General features: G+C 44.0%; 1 long non-coding RNA gene across 4 annotated transcripts; it reads right to left on the bottom strand.

The window, feature by feature from the left end:
• Positions 1–1,090: 1,090 nt before the first annotated feature.
• Positions 1,091–10,059, bottom strand: LOC307207949. 4 transcript variants are annotated; one of them, XR_013834876.1, is made up of 3 exons: positions 9,605–10,059; positions 4,291–4,420; positions 1,091–3,033 (listed from the first exon to the last, which is right to left on the bottom strand). It is a non-coding gene; the product is annotated as an uncharacterized lncRNA (long non-coding RNA). The 4 variants fall into 4 exon arrangements; XR_013834877.1 differs by lacking the exon at positions 9,605–10,059 and adding an exon at positions 8,950–9,534; XR_013834878.1 differs by lacking the exon at positions 9,605–10,059 and adding an exon at positions 9,068–9,534.
• Positions 10,060–11,487: the final 1,428 nt, after the last annotated feature.

Genomic DNA, 11,487 nt, shown 5'->3' with positions numbered 1-11,487 from the left:
TGATGACTGGCAGCAGCTGCCAGGACCATAAAACACCAGTCCTAAAGGATCTACATTGTCTCCCAGTACATTTCTTAGCACAATTCAAAGTGTTGGTACTGGCCTTTAAAGCCCTAAACGTAGGATTGCCAATTTTGATGAGCAAAAAAAGGACACATTTACCAACCTCTACTTTTAACTACAGATCACTATGACGACTCTTATTTTAAATACCTTTACCATATGTAGGCTATAGAAGCTGTGATATAGTGCATATTTCCTTTAAGATAGCACAAAGAACCACCTTAGAATCTGCTAGCAAACACAAATTCAAGAGTTAAGAAATAACACTTAGTGGTCCACAAATTCTGGGCAGCTTTCCCAGCCAACCAGGTATCAGTGGTTGCCAGGAGCCTGACCCTCATCCAAGACCTTATTCCTATTCATGGGCTTAGCCTCTGAAACAAATGTTCTCAAGTAGCATTCCATGCTCTGTTTCTTTGGGTGGGGGTTATAGCATTAAAAACAAAATTAAAAATAATTTAATTAAATTATACATAGCTACGGCCCCCTTTTTCAGCTTGGAGGTTGAGAGAAGGCTGGGAGTTATTCTCAGTTATGATGGGAAAAAATATATGGATGCCCAATGTGATTGCAGAGATGGTTCCTTCCTGTCTCCAGCTTCAAGATGGAGGTCAGGAAGGCTTGTTTTGGCACTGTGGGTCCAACACTGAGATAGGCAGGGCTCATGTCTGCAAATGTGCTCTAGAAGCCTCCAAATCACAAGCCCTCACCAGCTCCAAGGATGAGAAGAAAGCTAGAGCTAATCATGCTTGCTGAAAAGAGCTTGTCTCCTCAGTAGCATTACTCAAGAGTGGGGCAATTGCAAAAAAAAGGGCACAGCAGAAAAGTTTACTAGATAAAGTCAGAGCAAGAACAAGTGGGGGTGGTGGGAGATTCCTGTTAAGGATTTATGACCTTCGAACCATAAAAAGGGGTCTGGCACACTTTCACTGCAAGTGCTAGGGGCCATAAATCAGCAGAGTGGCACACGTTATTCTGAAGTGCATAGGAGCTCTAGCCCATGGAGTAAAACAAACAATAGAGACAATAAAGTTCAACAAGTAATTGCTTTACTTGCTGGTCATAAACACGTAAATGGTTTCAGCTATATACACAGGCTTTCACCGCAGCCACTGGTGAAGGTACACTTAAAGTTCCAAGGTGCAAAATCTCTTTCTCTCCGTGTTGTCAGCTTGGAGAGATAAAACAGACTGAGAAAAAGATCACTGTGTTCTGCAGAAACTGTGCATGTCAAGAAAACAGTTTCCATAGAAAATGTCCTTGGATAGACAAAGCAATCAGCACTTTGCTGCTTCTTGAATCTTCTATCAATTTCTCGGAATGAATGAACATTTGCACTCACCCCAGCAAATCCTTCCTCTTCACACACAGTCCCTTCACTTGCTATAACTCCCACACCTAGCATTTTTCTCAGCAAACATAGAAACAGGGAAGGCAAACGGAAAGAGAGTGAGAGAAAAAATAAACTCCCCTTGTCCTCTTTTAACTGCTGCTCACCTGTGTCTTCTTGCAAACATTCCCAGTTCTGGCTGCTGTGGAAGCAACAGGAAACTCTGTCAGGTTTCTAATTTAAATTTCACACACACACCCATCCCAATGTGAGACGGCCCAAATCTCACAATGCTTACTGCTTCCCTTTTCTGGGTTGGTCAGTGGAGGAGGCAGGGAGCCTGAACCAGCTCCAGATGCATGCACCGGCAACTGGCAACGTTGCAAAAGTAACTATACACAGCCAGGTCAGGAAATCTCTGTGATTACACATATGGCGAAAGCTCGCTTGAGGTCCATGTGCTCTGCAAGAATAGAAAGCCTAGATATTTGCCAGATTTTAAAAATCCACCCAGACACAAATTTTATTCCCCCAAAAGAGGACGTGTTTGGGGGGAAATGGACATATGGCAAACCCTACCTAGTGGCTTTGGCTCTGCATACCTGAAGGAGTATCTCCACCACTATCATTTAGCCTGGACACTGAGATCTACTGGTTACAGGGAACCAAGCAGAGGGCCTTCTCGGTAGCCATACCAGTTCTGTGGAACGCCCTCTGATCAGATGTCAAGGAAATAAACAACTATCTGACTTTTAGAAGACATCTGAAGGCAGCCCTGTATAGGGAAGTTTTTAATGTTTGATGTCTTACTGTGCTTTAATTTGTTGGAAGCCGCCCCAAGTGGCTGGGGTAACCAAGTCAGATGAGTGGCATATAAATAAATGATGACAATGATGATGTGAAGAGCCCTGAGATCTGCAGGTATATGATGATACACAAATGTAATAAACAAACAAACAAACATGTGTGCTAAATATTGCCATCCATGTGCACATGTGGAACCTAAGAATCCCAGAGCTTCATCTGACTGAGGTTGACTCATCACCCCCAGCTTGGAAAACAACATAAACATGGACAGTTTGAACAATCTTAGAGAAACTTCCTTGTTCCCTTCCATGATGGAACCCATGCTATTGCTATTGTATAAAACTTACTGAAGCTAAGCTTAGGACCAAATCAAGTGTAAGGGCTACTTTATAACCACTGCTTTTTTGTTTTGTTTTTACTGTTACCACCTATATCTCTTACTTGCTTTATTACAATCCCTTTAATATAGGCTCGACTTTAGAAGTCTTTATCTAACTAAGTATTATGGTATCTCAGGGTCTGTCCCACCTACTTACCTAACTTGCTTTGAGCTTATAAGAGGAGTTCAGAGGAAGATACAGATTGGGCTCTGACCTGAACAGACCGAAGGAGTGCTAAGAGGACTACCCTACTTTCAGACAGAGGTGGTTTCAGGGTAGAGCAACTGGTTTGGTCTTAAATATTTGCACCAGCACTACAGGAGATGCTGCAGCAATGATGTACAACAGAATGCAAGAGGTGGGGGTGAGGGTCGCTGAATTTTAGCATTGCACAGGGTGCCACTCAAATTTGAGGGTTCAAAGTCCGCCACTGCTTCAGATTAATTTCCACAGCTAGGGAAAAAGGGATCAGAAAGAGAAGTGGTGTTGGCAGCTGGTTAAGAGATTTAAGAAGGATATGCATCTCAGTTTTTTTTCTCATAAAGGTGATGTGAAGTATGTATTTTGTTACAGGCTTTTGCTTTAATGCTGCCCCCCTCAAGTTTCCCCATTGCACTTGGGTTGTGGAAAAGAGAAAATCTTTTCACAAGATTTCTCCTTTGATGAAATGCCTGAAGCTTGTCTTAAACCAGGGATAGAAACATGGTGCCCTCCAAACTCCATCAGCCTAGGCCAGCATGGCCAACAGTCAGCAATGATGATGGGAGTTACAGTTCAACACTATCTGAAGGGCTTCATGTTGGCTATCCCTGGTCTAAACCAAGCACTAGGCATTTCAACATTGTGACCTCCAGATTTTATTGAATTCCAACCCCCATCTTCCCTGACCTTGGGCTATGCTGTCTGGGGCTGATGAGGGCTGGAGATCAACAACATCTGGAAGGCACAATGTTGGCTATCTCTGTTCTAAAACAACCTTCAGTTATTTCATCAAAGGAGCCAGAAAGTTTGGACTTTCTTGCAAAGCAAGCTGATGGTGGGTGACACCAGAGAACACTCGTTTCCCAAGTGTTCCTGCAGTCTGACAAAGGAAATCTCTCTGGCTTTTAAGCAAAGCCTTGACATTTATTTATTTATTTATTTATTCATTTATTTATTTATTATGAATGCTCATGTGGAAGAAGAGTCCAATTTTATTTGCTGGATCCCTTTTTTTCCTCAAGGGGGCTTCTTTTTGTTGAGGAGAGGCAGGCAGTTGATGGAGCAAAGTGTTTGAGTTGGATTTGAGTCGCATGCTGAACCTAGGGTTTTATTCCCTGGCTAAGCGCTGAGTGTGCCATCAATCCACCTCTTTTAGAAGCCTTGAGTTATTAATAAAGAGCCTGGTAATCTAACACCTGCTCTCAATCTTCCTTTTGGAGGGCATAAAAAGCCACAAGACCAGGCTCAGCAGTTTTCAGCTTCTCTAGCACTTGTTTTCTTGTTTTTTTAAAAAAATCTCTGCCACCCCACTTTCCCCCACCCTCCTGCTCACCTCTCACAATCTTAAGTGTTGATGCTTTATGCTTGGGGTTGGAAATGAAACGTGTTGTTATCATTGGGATAGTGTTTTTATCGCATAAATAATGAACCAAAGCAAGAGGAAATACTGGCACCAGTTGGAATTACTGCCTGGCCTGGGGTGAAAATAATCAATACACTCTCACTTACCAATCTCATCTGCATGTCGACTCCATCTCGTGGCCTGTCTCTCTACAAATTCATTTCATGGGAGGACCAATAAAGCATGTTACTGGCATTGATCTGGTTTATTCATAGCTAGGCATAGAAAATGCATCATCTGAAATTAATAGAAAGGCTTGTGTTTATAACTGTGAAAAAGTAGCCTGGTGCCAGAGCATTGTGAGTGAATGGGTGCATCACAAGGATATGGGAGAAAAAGATTAGGAAGACTGAGGAACTTTGTCCTGTGTGCATGTATGTGTGCATCTACACACCACACACACAGAAAGAGAGAGAGAGAGAGAGAGAGAGAGAGAGAGAGAACATTGTAAGAAAAACCACCTCTGGGTCAAACCAAAGGTCCATCTGGTCCAGTATCTTATTTTCCCATTGTGATCAGCCAGATCTGATCTGGATCTGACTTCTTTCCGCAGGGCCTGTAAGACAGAGTTGTTCCGCCTGGCCTTTGGCTTGGAGCCAATTTGATTCCCTCCTCTCTTTCTTTTTTCTTTTCCTTCTCTTCCTGCGATGAGGCTACATTTTAATATTTTAATGTTTCAATATTTTAATGTTGTATTTTAATTTTGTTTTTAAGTTGTAATCATTCAACTTGTTTTTATTATTGCTTGTTAGCCGCCCTGAGCCTGGCCTTGGCTGGGGAGGGCGGGGTATAAATAATAATAATAATAATAATAATAATAATAATAATAATAATAATAATAATTAGATGCCCCCTGAAAAGCCACAACCACTAGAAACCTTGATTTCACTGGCATCAGTGACTTATTTCTTTAGTGCTGATCTGTGTCTGACTCTGGCCCTAACACCTATATTAGAGCTTCTCTTCTTAATAATACATTCCAGCAGGGGGAAGCACCTTTTGTTTGGGACCAAAGACAAATAAGTCTTTGGGACCAAAGACAAATATGGCTATATCATAATGAATACCAAAGTGTTCTACAATATCTATATTAAAAATGCATTTAAAAATTAAAACCAGAGACCATTAACTAACTGTTATAGAAATATATTTTCTCAATTGCTTGCCTAAACTTGGTGGTCCACGAAAGTTTTCAGCAGGTGTTTAAAGGTTAAAACAGAAGACACTTGCTGAATCTCTAGTGACAGAGCATTCCACAGGCTTGAGCTGATGACAATAAAGGCTTGTTAATTGTCAAATGAGCCTCGCTAACTTGGAGGCAACCAGCGGCAGTCCTTCAGATGACCTTAATGATCAAGCCGGGTTATAAGGCAGTCCCTAAGGTACCCTGGACCTAAGTTGCTTAGGGCTTTGGAAATTAATGAAAGGACACTAAACCTGGCTCAATAGTAGACAGAAATACAGTGCATGTGTTTTAAGGAGCGTCTCCAGCTCCATCGTTCTGCCTGGACACTGAGGTCCAGTGCCGAGGGCCTTCTGGCGGTTCCCTCACTGTGAGACGCCAAGTTACAGGGAACCAGACAGAGGTCCTTCTCAGTAGTGGCACCCGCCCTGTGGAACGCCCTCCCACCAGATGTCAAAGAGAAAAACAACTACCAGACTTTTAGAAGACATCTGAAGGCAGCCCTGTTTAGGGAAGCTTTTAATGTTTAATAGACTATTGTATTTTAATATTTTGTTGAAAGCCGCCCAGAGTGGCTGGGGAAACCCAGCCAGATGGGTGGGGTATAAATAATAAATTATTATTATTATTATTATTATTATTATTATTATTATTATTAGGCCACATGTTGTTAGTCATGTGCTCCCATCATCCGTCCAGCTGCTACATTCTGCACAAGCTGGAACTTTTGAACAAAACGTAAGGACAGTCCCATACAGCACACATTACAATAATCCAGCATCAATTTACCATCAATTTAACACACACCTGCCAAGCAGGTTTTAAGAGGGACAGCCTCACTTTTTAAAGGCAACCTGGGCTCTGCCTTTATCCCAGGGCACCCCGATTTTTCATGGCAGGTGGGAAAGCACTGCAGCAGGTGGGGAGGGTGAGCCGTGAGGGCAAGGGTGAGCAGAGGAGGCAAAGGAGGTGAGCACATGCAACGGGTCCCCTCTTGGAAGTTCAAGAACTAGCCCTGTGCTTGTCTAGCAAAATGTGAATTTGTGATTTTGGCTGCAAATCCCACATATATAACATTGACATCTCATCATCATTTGTTTGGCTTTGATTACATCATTGCATTATAAAACCTGATTGGTTACACAGCATGGCATAGCCTTCTTTACCATTGGCTTCCAGATGTTTTGAACTATTGTCATGTATGAATGTTGGGCCCAAGGAAGATGGCGAATTCGCAAAGCATGATACACTGGCAGGCAAAGCGAGAAACTGGTTATATCAAGGAAAAATATATAACTGTGTCCAAAAGAACATTGGTTTTACTTAATGAAAGCAAAAAAAAACCCTGATGCAAAAATCCCCTGATAAAAACAGGATGGCACTGGCGATGAACAATAGTAATAAATATCCTCTGAAAAGAACAAAGACAAGGAGGAACTGGCGGTGGGCCACGGACAGATGATAAAGGCCTGAAAGACGTATGTATTTCTGAGGTACAACAGCAAAGGTGATGTAGTGGTCCAGAAGGAGAACAGGAGAGTGGTGGAAACTCAGTCAGCCCATAGATGCCAAGGGGGAAGACTATAAAAAGGGCAGTCTGCTTACCCTCAGTGTCACCGGGACCAGCACTACAACCAGACACCCACAGCTCTTATGTGAGGCTTGATCAACCCACGTGAAGGGCCTTGTGTGAGTATTTGTGTGAATGCTTGAGTGTTTGAACCTCTTGGTACTGTACCAATGTATTAATGTATACTTGACTATATGAAATAAATGTTACATGAAAGGTGTGTAAACCCAGATCTGGTCTCCGACGTGTCTTATTGAAAGTCCTATAGCATATGGGATATCACTTGTCTCTCCGGATTTCAAAAGAGCCAAGTTACCATGGTTTGGTGACACTATCACTCCCATCAAGCACATGGTATATTCTATCACGGATGACAGGAGTTGTTATCCAAAACACCTGGAGAGCACCAGGTTGAGGAAATCTGTATAGGGTATGGATGCTTTAGAAATAAAGTGGAAAGCATAGATATTTAAATTAATACATAAGAATGCCTGGTTGGGTAAGATCGCCTATCTCATGTGATCAATTCAGACAGGATGATTCAGTAATTGCTATGGGGAGGTAGGGTAGTAGTTAAGAGAAATAATGGCACTGAACAGGATTGGGAAATAAGAATATTTGCATAGCTTAATTTTCAGAGAATATTTGCACTCTGTTATTACATGTACATTCCATTCTACTTTAAGAAAATTCAGCATGCCTTATAATGGGAGCCTGGAATAATTCCATGCAGGCACTGACCAATCTGAGACAGAGTAGTAAGTTTGTGCCATCCAACCCTTGTGGGGACACTTTATTTCTCCAGGATCTGACCCAATATTTTGACCAGCTTCTGGCAGATTTGTTAAGTAATCAATTTTTAGTAAACAAAAAACCAAAACCAAAACAAGACAGTTATTTGACAAATATATATGAATAGGCTGTGAACCCACTGGGAGGAATTTCCATAGCACAAAACTGAGAGAAACTCTAAATATCCTCAGAATAATCAGGTGGATTGAAATCTTGCAATATTAACTTGATGGATGGAATCAGTTAAAAGCAAGTAAACTGTAAACTGAGTACAAAAAGCATTTAGCAACTGACAGCCCTGTTTCAGAAGGCAAAGCAGAAAAGGAACAGTGGAGTGCTTAGGCCAGCTACACAGAGGAAGGTCAGGCAGAATACAGTAGAAGCTGAAGGTATAATTTATTGGCCAAACAAAGCCAGTAAAGGAGTGGGGAGAAAAAAGCAAAGATGTCAGAAATCCTTACCTGAAGAAACAGATAACTATGAGAAATGCCATGCCAGTTTAAAATATGTTGTGGTTCCTGATTTGTTGGAATCACCTGTGCAACTAAAGCAGGAAAGGGAAAGACGCCATAACTGGAGAAAACAAAAATGACCATGAAGTTGACATCATGACTCTTAGACTGAGATTACCAAGTCTTGTCATGACTTAGTGTCAGGGACATGGCTGAAATGAAAGTCTGACCCTGGAGACGAAAGAGTGCAGGGGGGGGGGGGTTAGCTCAGAAAGAGCAGCACTCAAGACAGTTCACAAGCAGGGGGAGGAGAAGAGATAGACGACATTGAGGGGGTTGCTATGCAACCAGTAGAGAAGTAGCGTTCAGAGAAAATAAAAAAAAATCCTTCCAGTAGCATCTTAGAGACCAACTAAGTTTGTTATTGGTATGAGCTCTTGTGTACATGCACACTTCTTTGGTGTTCAGAGGACTCTTCGTTTGAGAGTGGGGGTGATTTCCACCCACCTTCTCCCCTAATCAGAAGAGCTGAAAGGGTTAAAATACAATGGAAGTGTAAAAGAGGAAGGACTTTGGTGCCCATTGTGTTGTGACAGGGGTGGGGACTCAGACTGACCAAATCATAGCTAATGGCGGCAGGCCTGGAACCGCTGGATGTAAATTGTAAATAAACGTGCATAAATGAGGAACATCACCTGACTGTGGGGCATGGAGGCCGCTTCCTGCAAGGCCCTTTCCACCTGGCCTAGGGGGCAGGGCCCACACTCACCAGCCCCACTGAAGAGGCTCCTCATGAGACTGGAGGAACATCGCCTGGCTGTGAGACATGGAGGCCGCTCCCTGCAAGGCCCTTTCCACTTGGCCTAGGGGGCTGGGCCCAGACTCACAAGCCCCACTGAAGAGGCTCCTCATGAGGCTGGAGGAACATCGCCCAGCTGTGGGGCATGGAGGCCGCTCCCTGCAAGGCCCTTTCCACTTGGCCTAGGGGGCTGGGCCCGCACTCACCAGCCCTACTATGTTAAATATGTATTCTGTAGTTGACCTCCTTTGTAATGTTTTATTTTGAAATCTTTTAAGATAACATGTTAGTCTTCTATTATGTACTATAATCAAACTGATATAACTTGTTTGTTCAAATTTTGGGTAATTTTCACCCCCAGATATCTAAAACTTTTCCTAGCTATTGGAATCTTCAACCTTGCTGTAAAAGTCTGTTGTAAATGAATGGGGTGGTGTATGAAAAAGCATGACCTCTAATTTCTTAAAAGTATCTTGCAATCCTGAGACCCTGGAGAACTGTTCCAACTCTGCACACTTTATATTGTCTGGCTCAGCAATGCCTACACCACCAGGGAACCTCCATGTGTGGACCAATTTGGGCCAGCCAGGTTGTTCTGCCCAAACCGGGCCCACCTGCCCCACACCTGACATCCGCTGTGCCCTGTGAAGAGCGGGACTGAGCTGCCTGAAGCTCAGCTGGTGGGTGATGAGTTCAATCCTTCCTGCTTGGCATCCATGAGAGAGTTCCCCATGGGACTTGGCCAAACCCTGCAGGAAGCAGGACTGAACACGCCCAGTGCTGCCACTCATCATCTGATGTTCAGGGAGGCCTGTCCTGTTTGCTTATTCTCTTCTCAAGCCCCTGGGGGCCAACTTTGAGAGATGGGTGGGACCATTCACCCACCCACAGGGCAGGGAGAGATAAAGTTCTTCCAAAACCAGGACACCAATGTGTCCCTGCCACCATTGTCTCCAGGGTTTCACAAACTGGCAATGGATCTCCAAAGCTCTGCTTAGAGATTGAATTTGGGACCCTTCTGGATGCAGAAAGTGTGTTTTAGCCACCAAACTACAGTTCGTCCCCAACAAGAAACCGCAGCTCTTCTTCTTCCCTTCCCTTCCCTTCCCTGTACTGGTAGCTGTCTATGTGCAATGCTGGGCACGGGTCTCCAGCGAGTGGGGAGGGAAAGGTGAGAGGGGGTGCCCACCCATGTAGATGAGAGCCAGATGGTCTTGCTAACAGCTCGGTAATCCACATGGATGAGCAGGGAGAGGTGTGCCAGCCTCTGCCCAAACTGGGCTGCTGGCTTTGGCAAGGAGGGGGGCTGAGGAGGGGGCACCATCCGAAAGAAGCTTTTGGAGTTTTTTTAGGCCTTTCCTCAAGGGTTATTTTGTTCCCTCGGATGCCCCCTTTCTCCACTTTTGGGGCTTTGGTATTTTTTTCCTTATGGGGTTCTCATTTTGGGGGGTTAGGTATGCCTATCCCCTTTATGGCCAGGTCTCCACTATCTTTCTTCCCATGGGTGGGCGGGCTTTTTTGGAAATCCTCAGGGATAGGTTTCAGGGTTCTTCTCCATCTCAGGCATTCACCCAAGTCTGGAAGAAAAGAAATGGAAGTACAATCATTATTTTCAATGCAACTAGTTTGTCCATAATGCAGAGTCTTCATTTATTCCAATGTATTATATCCATATTTAGAGCTTTCCAACCCGTACTATTGGGACGCAGGTGGCGCTGTGGGTTAAAGCCTCAGTGCCTAGGACTTGCCGATCGAAAGGTCGGCGGTTCGAATCCCTGCGGTGGGGTGCGCTCCCGCTGCTCGGTCCCAGCACCTGCCAACCTAGCAGTTCGAAAGCACCTCCGGGTGCAAGTAGATAAATACAGACCGCTTACCAGCAGGAAGGTAAACGGCGTTTCCGTGTGCGGCTCTGGCTCACCAGAGCAGCGATGTCACGCTGGCCACGTGACTCGGAAGTGTCTCCGGACAGCGCTGGCCCCTGGCCTCTTAAGTGAGATGGGCGCACAACCCCAGAGTCTGTCAAGACTGGCCCGTACAGGCAGGGGTACCTTTACCTTTACCTTTAACCCGTACTATAATTAAACCGATACAACTTCTTTGTTCAAATTTTGGGTAATTTGCATCCCCCAGATATCTAAAACTTTTCCTAGATATTGGAATCTTCAACACTGCTGTAAAAGCCTGTTGTATATGAATGGGGTGGTGTATGAAAAAGCATTACCTCTGCTTTCTTAAAGGTTTCTTGCAATCCTGAGACCCTGGAGAACTGTTCCAACTCTGTACATAGTACTTTGCCTGCTGTGATAGGGTCAGAGGTGCATAAAATTATATCCTCTGCAAAGAGGCCTGAATTTTGTTCATTTCTGTTTGCAACCACTCCTGTACGAGGAGGTCCCAGGGTGGTTTGGGGTTCTACCTGCTGGAGGACCAGAAACATTTCCTTGTTTGTGGCTGATAGCATAGGGACAGGGCTCCCAATCTGGACAGTGAGGTTCCTCTATTCCAGTG

This window comes from Podarcis cretensis, assembly GCF_951804945.1.
Source record: "Podarcis cretensis genome assembly, chromosome: Z".
Taxonomy (NCBI): domain Eukaryota; kingdom Metazoa; phylum Chordata; class Lepidosauria; order Squamata; family Lacertidae; genus Podarcis; species Podarcis cretensis.
Note: the sequence above shows the minus strand (reverse complement) of the source record. Positions and strands in the feature narration are given on the sequence as shown.